The sequence below is a fragment of the Mus musculus genome, chromosome 15 (genome assembly GCF_000001635.26).
Source record: "Mus musculus strain C57BL/6J chromosome 15, GRCm38.p6 C57BL/6J".
Taxonomy (NCBI): Eukaryota; Metazoa; Chordata; class Mammalia; order Rodentia; family Muridae; genus Mus; species Mus musculus.
In genome coordinates, this window is record NC_000081.6 from 18,077,699 (window position 1) to 18,090,321 (window position 12,623).

The 12,623-nt window shown below is 34.0% G+C and overlaps 1 long non-coding RNA gene across 1 annotated transcript in view; it reads right to left on the reverse strand.

Moving 5' to 3' along the window:
• Window positions 1-438: 438 nt before the first annotated feature.
• The window catches only part of 4921515E04Rik (RIKEN cDNA 4921515E04 gene), a 291,491-nt gene continuing 279,306 nt past the window's right edge, over window positions 439-12,623 (reverse strand). Inside the window, exons 10-12 of the long non-coding RNA NR_045711.1 lie at window positions 4,291-4,420; window positions 2,431-2,544; window positions 439-590 (exon numbers count right to left, since the gene is read on the reverse strand). This is a non-coding gene — a long non-coding RNA (RIKEN cDNA 4921515E04 gene). The remainder of the gene's footprint in view (window positions 591-2,430; window positions 2,545-4,290; window positions 4,421-12,623) is intronic.

Genomic DNA, 12,623 nt, shown 5'->3' on the forward strand with positions numbered 1-12,623 from the left:
GAGTCAACTTACCTGGACCGTTGGGTCTATCGGAGCCAAACCAACAACCACAGATCATACACAGGATGGATCTGGGCCTCTCTACTCATATGTAGCAGATGTGCAGTTTAGACATTATGTGAGTCCCAAACAACTGGAATGGGGACTATCCTAAAAGCTGTTGCCTATAATTTAGATATTTTATGGGCTGCCTTGTCTGGCTTCAGTGGGAGAAGAAGCACCTTGCCTCACAGAAACTTAGTTACAGGTTGCAGAGAGATACAAGGGGAGGTGGGCCCTACTCATTCAGAGGAAGGGGAAGGGGATGAAGGTATGATTGTGGGAGGTGGTAGTGACCACGATGTAAAGTGAATAGGGAAAAAAAATAAAAAAAAAAAGAATAAAAAATAAAAGAATAGAAATAAAAATAAAAACTATTATTGGCAAAATAGAGCTTTTGTTTTGGTTCTACATAAATATTTCCATGATATCAATGGGCACAATCTTGTACCAGGAGTAATTATAAGATGATGCAGTTGCTGGATATGCCAGACATCTTTGTAGCTTTCTAGAACCTTGAGAAACTTCATTTCTGAGTCACAAAATCATACCTGTGAATAACATAGGGAAAAATATTTCCTTTTAGCTTCTCTGATGATATTGGGATTAATTTGTAGTCAAAGCTCTTTGTTGCTCCTACCTGGTTAAACTGTACGCACAGAGTAATGTAAAATTTTAAGGATTAAGTTTTCTTCAAGTGTGGGGAATTGGGCTACAGGCTGGTCTCCAGTTGAGCTGAGGTCTGAATCCCAAAGGGTGATAATTCACCTTCATGACACAGTAGGTGTTCCCTTATGCTCCTGGAACTCTGGCCCCTGCCTAAGTTACCACCTCCCCCCACATCCCCCACAAGAGAAGCATGGCTAAAATTCACTGTAGGCAATGGCCCAAGCTTCTGACCTTCAGGCTAAACTCCTCCCCAGTTACCTAGCAACAATAAGATAAAACAGCATACTTTAAAAGGGGGTGTTAAGCCCCCACCTCACTCTCATACATCTTACTTCTTACTCTCTTACTTGCCTCCCTCTTACCCCTCACTCTCAGCACTTCTCTCCTCTCTGTCTTCTCTCCTCTCTCTTTGCCTTCTTCTCTCCTCTCTCCTCTCCTCTCCTCTCTCCCTCTTACTCTCGTTCTCTCTAGCCTTCTCTCTCTCTCCCTCTCTCTCTCTTTTTCTCTCTCTCTCTCTCTGTCTGTCTCTGTCTGTCTGTCTGTCTGTCTGTCTGTCTGTCTCTCTTTCCTACCTTCTCTCTTTCCCCCTGCCTTTCTAAAATAAAGCTCCAAAACCATAGAAAGTCTCTGCTAATCAAGATCTGCTGCATTCACTCTGGTCAGTCATCCCTCTCTCCAATAACCCCGGTGTCTATAGCAAAGTAGCTCTGGGAATCCCAGGTAGGGCTGCTCCTTGCCATCTCAAAAAGTGGGTCAAAGGCTTAAAAGCCCACCCAGGGATGAGTGGAAGGTATATAGCAGCCCTCCCATGCCTGACAGACCAGAGAATAGCTAAAACTCTGGCGGGGTGTGGATTTTTCCTCCCCCCTCTTCCTCTGGACCCCCTTTTAGTTCCCAACAGAAAAGTAATAGATTAATGTTGCTATTAATCTTACTTTTAACATTCTGGTTCAATCTATCTCCTACAAGAATATCCTTAGGAGTCATTTTTCTCTATGTAGCAGTAGAAAGAATGAATTGATGAGCAGTGACAAGTCAACTGGAATGACATCGAAAGACTATATGTTCTGGCAGTCTTATTTTCTTTCAAATTATCCTAAGCCATAAATTTTCCTCTGACTATCATTACATTTAAACACCATTATATTAAAAAAAAAAAAAGACAACAGAAAATGCTTCATCTCTTTTTTTTTTTTTTTTTTTTTTTTTTTTTTTGCATTATGACAAAAACTCAAAGGAACTAACACATTGCCCTCTCTTGAAATTCACTTCTCAGGCAATATTTTAAGGTTTGCACCTTTTTTTTTTCATCCTTTCTTTTTGCAGCAATCACTTAATTTGAATTTCTACTTCAAATAACAGAAGATAGTATAAAGCAGATTGTATTTTTCACACTTTGGACTACATATACATATGAATATTTTACTTCTTTCTAAAATAAACTCTATCTTTCAGCCATGTCTTTAAAATTCTGCATATTACTGCCTCGTAGAGATGCAATTCATTTAAAGATGAACAAAGGCATTTTAAACCCTAAAAAAGTAGTGAGACATTTAACTCAGCCTTAAATGTTGAATACAGATCTTTAAATGAGCAAAGATATAAGCAAATTGTGCTTAAAAGAACATAGCATAATATGAGTAAAGACATTAGAATGTATTCAAATTGCTGTGTTTTCCTGTTGATAACATAAAAATATTATATTAGAAAGGGTGTACTAACCTTCATTCGTTTACTGTCTTAGCAGTCCTCTGAAAGTTACCACTATCACAAATTGTTTCAGAAGTATCATTATAACTTCCCTGTCACCTTATATATGTCTCCCCTAGGGGATAACTGTAAGAAATGATCCATAAAAGCAGATTTAAAAGTGGTGTCGAAAATAGAGCATGTAAGCCACCGTAGTCATTTTCCTTAGTAAACACATTTAAATATAGCAGATGGTCTCTTTCCCCTTTTGAAGGTTAAATCAAATGCATATTTACTTTCCATTTCATTGTCACTTTTATCTTCCAGGGCAATTTTAAATAAAAGATATTGCTGTATGATTCTCATATAATTTGTCAGATAAATGCATTAATTAAAGAATAAAAGAATATCTAATTGTTTGGAACACAATCATTGTCAGGAAATGGGTGAATGCCATATGTTACAGATTATTTTTAATGCACTTTTTTTGTGAAAATTGTGTGAAATTGTTCTTTTCTCTGCTGAGATTTTCAGAGTCATGGCATCCTGTATTTTATTCAAAGTTACTTACCCCCACTTTGCATCACTTGGAAAATAAATTGGCAACAAGAAAATAGAATTATCAGGAACATTAAAAAATTAGATGTGTCAACTAACCAAGACTGATATCCTAGTGAATAAAACAGCAAATTGATCTGGACATGGTGATATATATCTGTATTTTTAGAAATCAGAATCTAAGGCAGGAGGTTTTCCTGAAGTACACATTTTCATACTGTAAAATCAAAAAGTAAGGCAAAATACAAAACAAATAAAAACATTTCAACTTTGAAATCTGGAATAGCTAAATGATTGTGGAAGTATATAGTATCTATGAGCTCATAGAGTAAACTTACATTAGTTTGACAACAGTTAAGAGAAGAAAGACACAGCAAATTCCTATATCTAAATCTGAATACTAAGGAATAAGAGGAAAGGTTATGGTTCTAAGGAAAATTTCTCTCATTACATGACTATGTTAAATGAAGGAGCACATACTGAGTTTCCCTCAAAAATGTGTTATTTCTTTGTTTAAAGGATTGCTATCTTGACTCAAGTTGGATATATGTCTACTGTGTGTCTGTGAGTGTGTGTGTGTGTGTGTGTGTGTGTGTGTGCATGCATGTGTATTTTCGGTACCGAAAAGACTGGCTTATGTTGTTGAACTATATTCATTACCTATACAGTAAATTTTCAATTGAAAAAAAATTATTGATTATTTTATTTACTTGCATTTTAAGTGTATCCTCTTTCCCAGTCCTCCTTGAAATTCCCTATCCTCTCCTGCCCCCTGCTTCTATGAGGGTGGTCCCCCACCTACCCACACACTCCTGCCTCAATACCCTAGCATTCCCCTATACTGGGGCATCAAGCCTTCACAGGATGAAGGGCCTCTCCTCCCACTGATGCAAGATAAGGCCATCCTCAGCTACATATGCATTACTTGAAAATTTTAAGTAATTAATTATTAAGTCAAGAAGAAATATTTGCAAGGAGTACTAGGCGAAACATCTGGAGTAAAAGTGTTACAAAACAGCAGCAGCAGCAACAACAACAGCGGATGAGCTAGAAAGAAAAGAATTCAGAAATAATAACATAGAAAATGCTGGAGTTTCCAGAAAAATGAATACTGTCTGAAATAATGACGTTTCATATTTCACTAGATACTCTCAGTCTGTAAAATAGGAATTTTTGTATTCCACTGAAATTAAATATAATTTATATATGATAAATATGTGTATAAATTAATACATAATTATGCTTTTCATTGGAAACTTTAGCAAATTTAAAGAAAAAAATGAAAATCACTAGTGTAATGAAGTATCTGAATATAGTGAAGCATCATAAATTTACCTAGAAATCCTGGGAAGGTAGGGAAGAATTTTCAGTCACGTAGGTATATATGTAGATCTTTGCTACAATGTTACAAGTATGATTTCTTTACCAGAGCAAATTCTCTCCTTGAAGTTTAAAGGAAGTTATTCTAGGAATAAACACATGCCAATCACAACAATATGAGACAATCATAAATATTCATAACTTTAGATATGAAGATATAAAAAGATCAAAAACACTTTCAGATAAAAATGACCATTGTTGTAGTCTAAGCAAGAATATTGCTCTGTGTCGATTCTAATTCAAATAAATTAACTAGTATTCATTTTATATCCGTAAACTAATTAAAAACAATCAGAATGTGGCCATAGAGTGTCACATGGTGAACAGTGCTGTGGGGATCTTTGAGAAATGCTCCAGGAAAAAGGCAAGGAACCTTTTACCTCAAGTGCTGTTTGTTCTTTAACTTGTTCTTGGACTTGATTCTGGGCCTCCTGTGACAAATATTCACGTTCAATTCATATGACATATTTTTACTTATTAGATGTTGGAATATGGTTATTGAACTCAATCTGATGAAAGAATATTCTGAGTGCTGTCCTCAGAATGCCCTGAAGCTGGATATGGCCTTCTGCCTTGCTTTTTTGCTTTCTCAGATACAATCTACAGAACATACCTAAAAATTGTATTAAAACTAGTCTGTCCTGATAAAGTTCTGGAAAAGGGCTGCTCTGTTCATATTTAGTTTGTACTTACTGTAGCATGGCATCTATTCACGTGGCTTTCTATTCATGTTTTTTCTGAACTCAAATACCCTTCCTGTGATCATTACTTTCTTTGACAATTAATTTGTGCATGAAAGGACACTGAAATCGAAGTTAACTTGTTTACAACATTAAATGGTCTTTTGCCCCATTCTCTAAGGTTCTCCAACCTCAGTCTCACAGACCTATCTGTATAGTTCAACGAAAGTCAAGGAAAAAGAAGACTCATAAATCAGCAGTATGAACTGAATTATGATTTTCATAATGCATGTGTAGAACATTTTGTCTTCGGGTTTACTGAATAAAGAAATGTTATTTAAGAAAGAGCTGAGGTATAATGATATCAGAAAAGTGAGTCCCTTGGTAGCACAGGAGTCTCAAGAAGAAACTGTCCTTCCATGTATGTAACAATTGCCTGCCATGTGAGGTTCACACCTGAACCAGAAATTCTTCAGGACATGAGGTCAGCATTCCCTACTTCAATACTAGAAAAACATAAAGTATCTTATGTTTAAAACTCTTACTCTTTGGTATTTATTATAGCATTTTAAATCAAACATAGGACAACTTGAATTCGATGCAATGTGTTGATGTTAAGAGGCATTCTAGGAAACACTACAACACCTACTCCTGTTATTCGTCCTTAAAATAACAGGCAGATGATACTATTGTACATGATTTTACCATAGAAAATAAAAGCTCAGGTGAGAGAACCTAGGAATGCATACATATCCATGGGGAATCCATGAGAATATCCATGTTAACCTTCCTGTAACATGGTAGAACAGAAAGAGCTCGAGATTAGAAAGGCAAATGTGAACATGTGTGTTGGAATCCATTTACAATTTTATTAACAGTTGTGATTGGAACAGTAACACAAGCATGGTTTAATAAAATGCAAATTAAAAACATTTTTTTCTTAAGTTTTATATAGGGTCTTACAATTTAATGTTCAACCAAAGGGGACAAGTAAGAAGAACCTATGTACAAATTATGAATGTTGATTATAAAAGAAGCATGAATGTCCTGAACCAACTGTAAGGGGCAACATATCCCAAATCATATTAAAATGAAACATAGTTACAGTGATAATACTACATCTGACATAAAATCACACTATTTATTTTCTTATGCATAAATCAGATATCAAATGCTTAAGTTCATAAATAAAAGTTCTTCTCTCTCAACCACAATGAAAACAGAGGAAGAAGGCAATTCATCCATCAGTGATTATCACAATTCAATGCCCTACTTTTCTATAGAGCTCTCTGTCAATTATTCTTATTTAATGGAAGTAGAGATTTTGGAAATGAATATATTTGAGTGACAGTAATTTTTCTAAAATATTGCTGAAGAAAAGCAAATCTTAAAAATATCAACTTTCTGAGTCCAAAAGTCGGGCTTTCTTCAAGTTATAGCAATGCTATTATTCAGACACTGTTCTGCTTCTAAAAATAAGTTTATTATGTGAGTCTACGATAGCTGTACATATTCGAAGATAATGCTTAGAAATAAGGACTTTATCTAATAATTCTTTAAGGAAAAATGGTTTCTATTTATATACATATGGGTTTCCTTCAATACACTTCAAAATCAGTAACAAAACAGGTCATGATGATATACTAATAAGCAAGCAAATGGGTGCCTAGACACTTTGAAAGCAGGTATGTAAATGAGCAGACTTAAACAAACTTCATGTATATGATGATAGATAGATTATACATAGATTGATAGATGTTAGATGTTAGATAAATTATAGATAGATTGATAGATGATATATTAGATAGATAGATAGATAGATAGATAGATAGATAGATAGATACATAGATACATAGATAGATACATAGATACATAGATACATAGATAGATAGATACATAGATAGATAGATGATAAAATGAGATTTAACCTTAAATGCCACAGGATGGGCCTTGGAATTAGTTAAAAGATAAGCTTCACATTATATTTGTGAGTGAGATTCTATTGATGTTTAGCTGAAGTATCATGACTACCTAAATGTAGATAACATAATCCTACATGCTAAGGCTACCAACTGAATAAAAAGGGAAAAGGAGGTGGAGAAACAGCATTTAATCATTCTTTACTTCCTGACTGTGAATTTAAAGGTAGCAACTGCCTCATGCTTCTGCCAACATGAGTTATGTTCAAACAACACACCAAAATAAAACCTTCTTACATTATGTTGCTTTTGCTAGGGTTTTGAAACAATGACCAATGACAAAAGTATATATATGTATTTATATACATATTAATTATTAGTATACATAATTAGTATAGAATATGGAATTCATGTCAATAGCAAAGATCATAGATTACTATGCTATGAACCTTGTCTAAATATCAGGTTAGAGAGATATGAGTAGATAATGGATTTGATTAGATTATAGATAGATAACAGGTACATAAAGTATTGTACATAAGATCATATACACTCTTGGGACTAATATACATTTTTAAAAGGTACAAAATTATGTAAATCAAAAAAAAGGAAAAAAAATGAACATGTAAAATAAAATTTGAATGAAAGTCAGAGCAACTTACATAAAAATATGGAAAGAATATAAAGTGTTAAAAGAAAAGTGAAAAGTATTTCCCTTTGATATATATCTGATACTTCATAGGGAGAATTGGTCAAATTTTTCCTTTGATGGCTGATTGCTAAATATTTTTATTTGTTTATATTAAAATTTATGCAAAAGGAAAGTACACTGGCCTTTAGTTCACTACCTAACAGTGACCGACATTTTAGCCCATCTGACAGAGGCTTATACTCTCATATTCCATTCAGCTTTACTTCATAGTTAGTAGAGTTTATGCATTTCACATCAATAGCAAAGATACATAGATTACCATGTTCTGAACATATTGTCTAATGAGCTCTTGATAAAGTCTTGCCTTTGTAGAATGTAGAAGAGAGTACCATCATTTTATTATCTTCTATCCTAGCCAACTTCTGTGTTTAATAAAAGGCATCTATTTTTATTTTCCATGAGATCAGGAAAATGCATACATAGCATGTTTTCAGTACCAATATTATACTCGACTCCATGCAGTGACAGCATATAGGTAGATTATACAGGGTTAAATTTTATGCCAATAATATTATTTTGTGACCTCAAATTTATTATTACCTCACATCACCGCTACTAGCTCTCTATTTTTAATTGAAAAAAAAAAGACAAAAGTAAACTCACCAATTCTCTATTAGAAAAAAAAGAAAATCAGCAAATATATGAGTTTTAACATTATCATACATAATTTTTTTCTCCCCTTAGATTTAAAAATATAACACATTTTAAATATAAAATGAAAATTACATACACATATATAAAACACTAAGATGGGTGTATTTTGACTGTAGGGTACTTTTTAATTTGTCTGATGCATGGTGGTTTTCATGCTAAAATAGCTGTGCTCCATGTGTGAGTGGTCTCCTTAAAGTTGAAGAGAGGGCAGCAAATCTCCTAGGACTGGAGTTAGAGACTATTGTGAGCCTCCATATGGGAGCTGGTAGCTCAGAATTGGGAGCTGGGAGATGGGAAATAGAAACTACTAGCTGAGTCATCTGCAGGAGGTGAGTATCTTTAACTGCTAAGCCAACTTTCTAGCGCCGGGTTCTGATTTTTTAATATAAAAATATAAAGAAGGGAATATCTGCATTTGAAAACAAGAACAGAAGAATGACGTGTCAGAGGAATCATGGAAAACTCAAGGAGAAACAAATTTTCAGCCTCTTTTTATCTTCAGTGTCTTCTGCATTGTTATGGCTCTAAAAGTCCGCTACTTTTCCTTCATGGAACTGAGACTGTGCTCTGAACCTTCTATTCTTTCTTTCCATTCAGAATCATAGAGAAAAGGTGTCCTATGTCTGGTGGTACTCGAGTGGTTTCTTAAACTAGTGGAACTGAAAGGATCCTGGATTTGTGGGATTTTTTCAATACATCTGTAGTCCTCAAGAAACTTCATTCAAGTCCTTCAAGGATCCCCAATCATTCTAATTGTTTAGAGCGGGAGTACTCTGAAAACAGTAGAGAATCATCAATAAATGCCAAGTGTTCATGTGTCAGAGCTGCCGAAAAACATGCTGTACAATCAAGACATTCTTTGAATCAATGAGATCATAATCTTGCCTGTTCACAAGAAGTTTTCTACCCTGTGTGAATATCTCGTTAACTGATGGCGTTCTCTTCGGATTTCATAGATTTCACCTGCACCATCTAATTTTTCAAATAGATTTTATTTTTAATCTCATTTTGAATGTGAATTTTATATGTGAGAGAAAAGATGTAATGTTTGTGTTTGCTGGGTCTTCAATTTTATCTCCAACATAATGCTTGTCGTGCTAACCATTAATTCAAAATGATTTGTTTTCTCCGCATTTCAGTTTAACCATTTTATAGGAAACTTACACATTAGTAGATATACTTTTCAGTTGGCATACATATAGTCAATGATGAAAATGACTTAACATTAGATTCATATCTGTTGGCTTGACTCATATAGCCAATGCCACAATAAAAAATTATATACATAAAATTTTATAACAGCTTATTGATCTTCAAAAGAGGAAATTAATATGTATTAATTTATTATATCGATTATTTATATTAATAAATCTGCTTTGTGAATTTGTATTCCTCCAGCATCTTAGCTAACTCCACATGCAATAGATATACAGTTAATGAGAATTCCTTAAGCACAATGAAATATGTTTAGAAATAAGAATAAACATGTAATAACTCCTTTAGGAATAGAAATGGGTGGATTAAGATAATTGACTTTTCCAAACCTTTCTCATTTTCTTCATACAAGAGAAAGGAAATACTCTTGTTTTCTTCCAAACTCAGTTTGACTTTATAGACTAAAGATAATTTTCCCAGAAACTACCAATATTTGCAGACCAAATACTAGGCACAAATAGGCATAACTAACATTAACTCTGCTTTAATGAATTTATTCCTGTTGCAGTAAATTTCCAACCTAAATATGCCCTGGCAATGAAAACACAACCCAGTTAATATGAATACATGCTGTGCACCTAGAATGGGCAGATCTACCACTACACTACCATCTTCTCCATTTCTGAGACCCCTTAGAACTTGTGGTTTCTCCAGGCTATGTGCTTCTGCTCTGCTTTTCTTCTTCCACATCCTCTGTATCCTCTCTCTCTCTACCATTTTCTACTTCTTCTCTTTTCCAAACTTCTGCTTCACCTTCCCTTTATCTGCCCAATCATCAGCTCTCCTTTATTTTACAAATTAAGGTGGGAAACAGGTTTACAGGAAGTCTCCTGCCTGCTGACTCATTCTTTATTCACAACCCCTCACAGGAGAATGGAATTAATATCAAATATAATTAGCCCCAGGGCTATCTGCAACATATGCCAACCACAAAATACCTGAGTATATCATGCTCTAGATTTTAGAAGTGTCAACCCAAGGTCAGATGTCTCCATTTCATTCATTCCTGTGGTAAGACATGGAACTGTTTATTACAGCAATTTGACTTCTCTCTTGGTATCCAGGAAAATAAGTGGAAAAAAAATGAGAAAATGGAAAAAAGATGTGCAGATGTGCTATGCAAGGGAAAACACCTATGTTTGACTTCCTCCATTTTTGGCTCTAATCTATAGTTTTCACTACCTTCGTCCATTCACTCCAATAAATCTATTGATCAGCTAAATACTAATCCTTCTACTCCTTCACCAAAGCTTACCAGTGGTAAAATAAGCCTTTAATCTAGCCACAAAGAGACATTACAAATTGCAACAAAACCAGTCTTATTTTAATGTGAAATATGTAATTAGCGTGTTAAATAGTGAAGAAACAGATATGGAAAACATCTGTAATTTTGAAGTAAATATTTAACGAAGAGACTAAAGGAAGGAGTATTTTAGGTGTACTGTGGAAAAATGGTATTTTTCTTGATAAATTATTCTCTTACTTTCAACTTCTTTTCATATTTTTCTGCTTTATTATATAATAAATGACAAATCATGATGATATTGTTTCAGAACTCTGTAAACTGTTGAGGAGTAAAGATAGTAGTTAAACAAAAGTTTTTGTTTGCTTTTTGTCTTTTAATTGTAAACTTGGGAGAGAGAATGGTGAAACTGTTGCTTTACTTAGATCAGTGTCAGTACCAATGGCTATAGTTAGTTGTACATAATCCCCTTACAAATAGTTATGCAAAAATAACAAGCATTTTCAAAAATTGAGATTTCAGTATCATCATGTTTAAAATATCATATATTTAAAAATGTTTTGGTTGGAAAAACATATGCCTGTTTCGTTTACAGATCAAAAGATATTTAAATGTGGGAAAAATTAATCCCAAAAAACAAAAAACAGGAAAATTATAGCAATTAAAAAAATAAATAATAAGACTACAAATAAAATAGAGCACTATTTGAAATTTTGCGTGGTGGGTATATAATTGTAATAAGAATTTTTATTGCAGTATAACTATATGTATAAGTTTATACTGATAGTAATATATGTTTTCATATATATATATATATGACAAAAGTCAAATATAAAAATTTATGCATTTTTATTTCATCTTAAATATAGCATTACTTTGCTTTAGGTTCAAATTTGTTCTTTTCATATTAAGATTTAATTTTTTTAAAAACTTATACATATATACATTGTACTTTGATAACATCCATTGCTTGTGCCGTGAACCCTCTCTGTGCCATTCTTTACATTATGCATCAACTTTACATGTTCTCTTAATTAAAAAATATAGAGCAATGAATCTAATTAGCTCTACCCATATGTAATGTATTTGAGCACTAGACCATGCACTGTAATGATGCTAACCTACTAGAGCACACACCTTTCTGGAAAAAAATGCTTCTTCATTACCCAGGCAATAGCATCTCATCTTGTGTGGGAAATTATAAGCTCCTCTACTATCCATGTTGCACAGTTGACTGGTTTGGGTGTAGGTCTTCTGCAGCGAATCATATATTCTATAAGTTTGTATACAAAGGCCAAGTCACAGCCAGAAGCCAATGCTTTATAGCAATGGGCTACTATGACCCTCAGCCCTTGATCCTGGAATCCTGACAAGGAGTTTGATAATGAAGGAATAACAAACACACAGACATATATACAGAGAATCTGAGATCAGGAAGAGTGTGCACTCTGATAGAATTATACCCACTACTTCTGTAACTTAGAACCTTGCCTTGTTTATTATAAACAATATAGGATAGGATTTTCTACACTTGGTAGGTGCTCTCTGCAGGTGAGCAGTCTCCATTTGTAAGTGTGCCAACAGAACATGCTGTGTTTGCTAAGGTTTGTACACATTGGTTACTTGTACATGTTCATATCCCCCAAGAAAGCTATGGCACCTCTCTGAGTATGGTCCGCATATGGAGTGGCTCTGTGGATTTCACATGGGTTCAAGGCCATTCTTTGGTATGGCCATACCCATTAAATAAAACACATTTGTTCAGGATTTTGTTCGTTTATTGCTTCCTCTGCTCCATAGAAAGCTCCTTGGACACAAATTCTTAACACCCTTTCCTTCCCTTCTTTTGTGATGTTCCAATCATT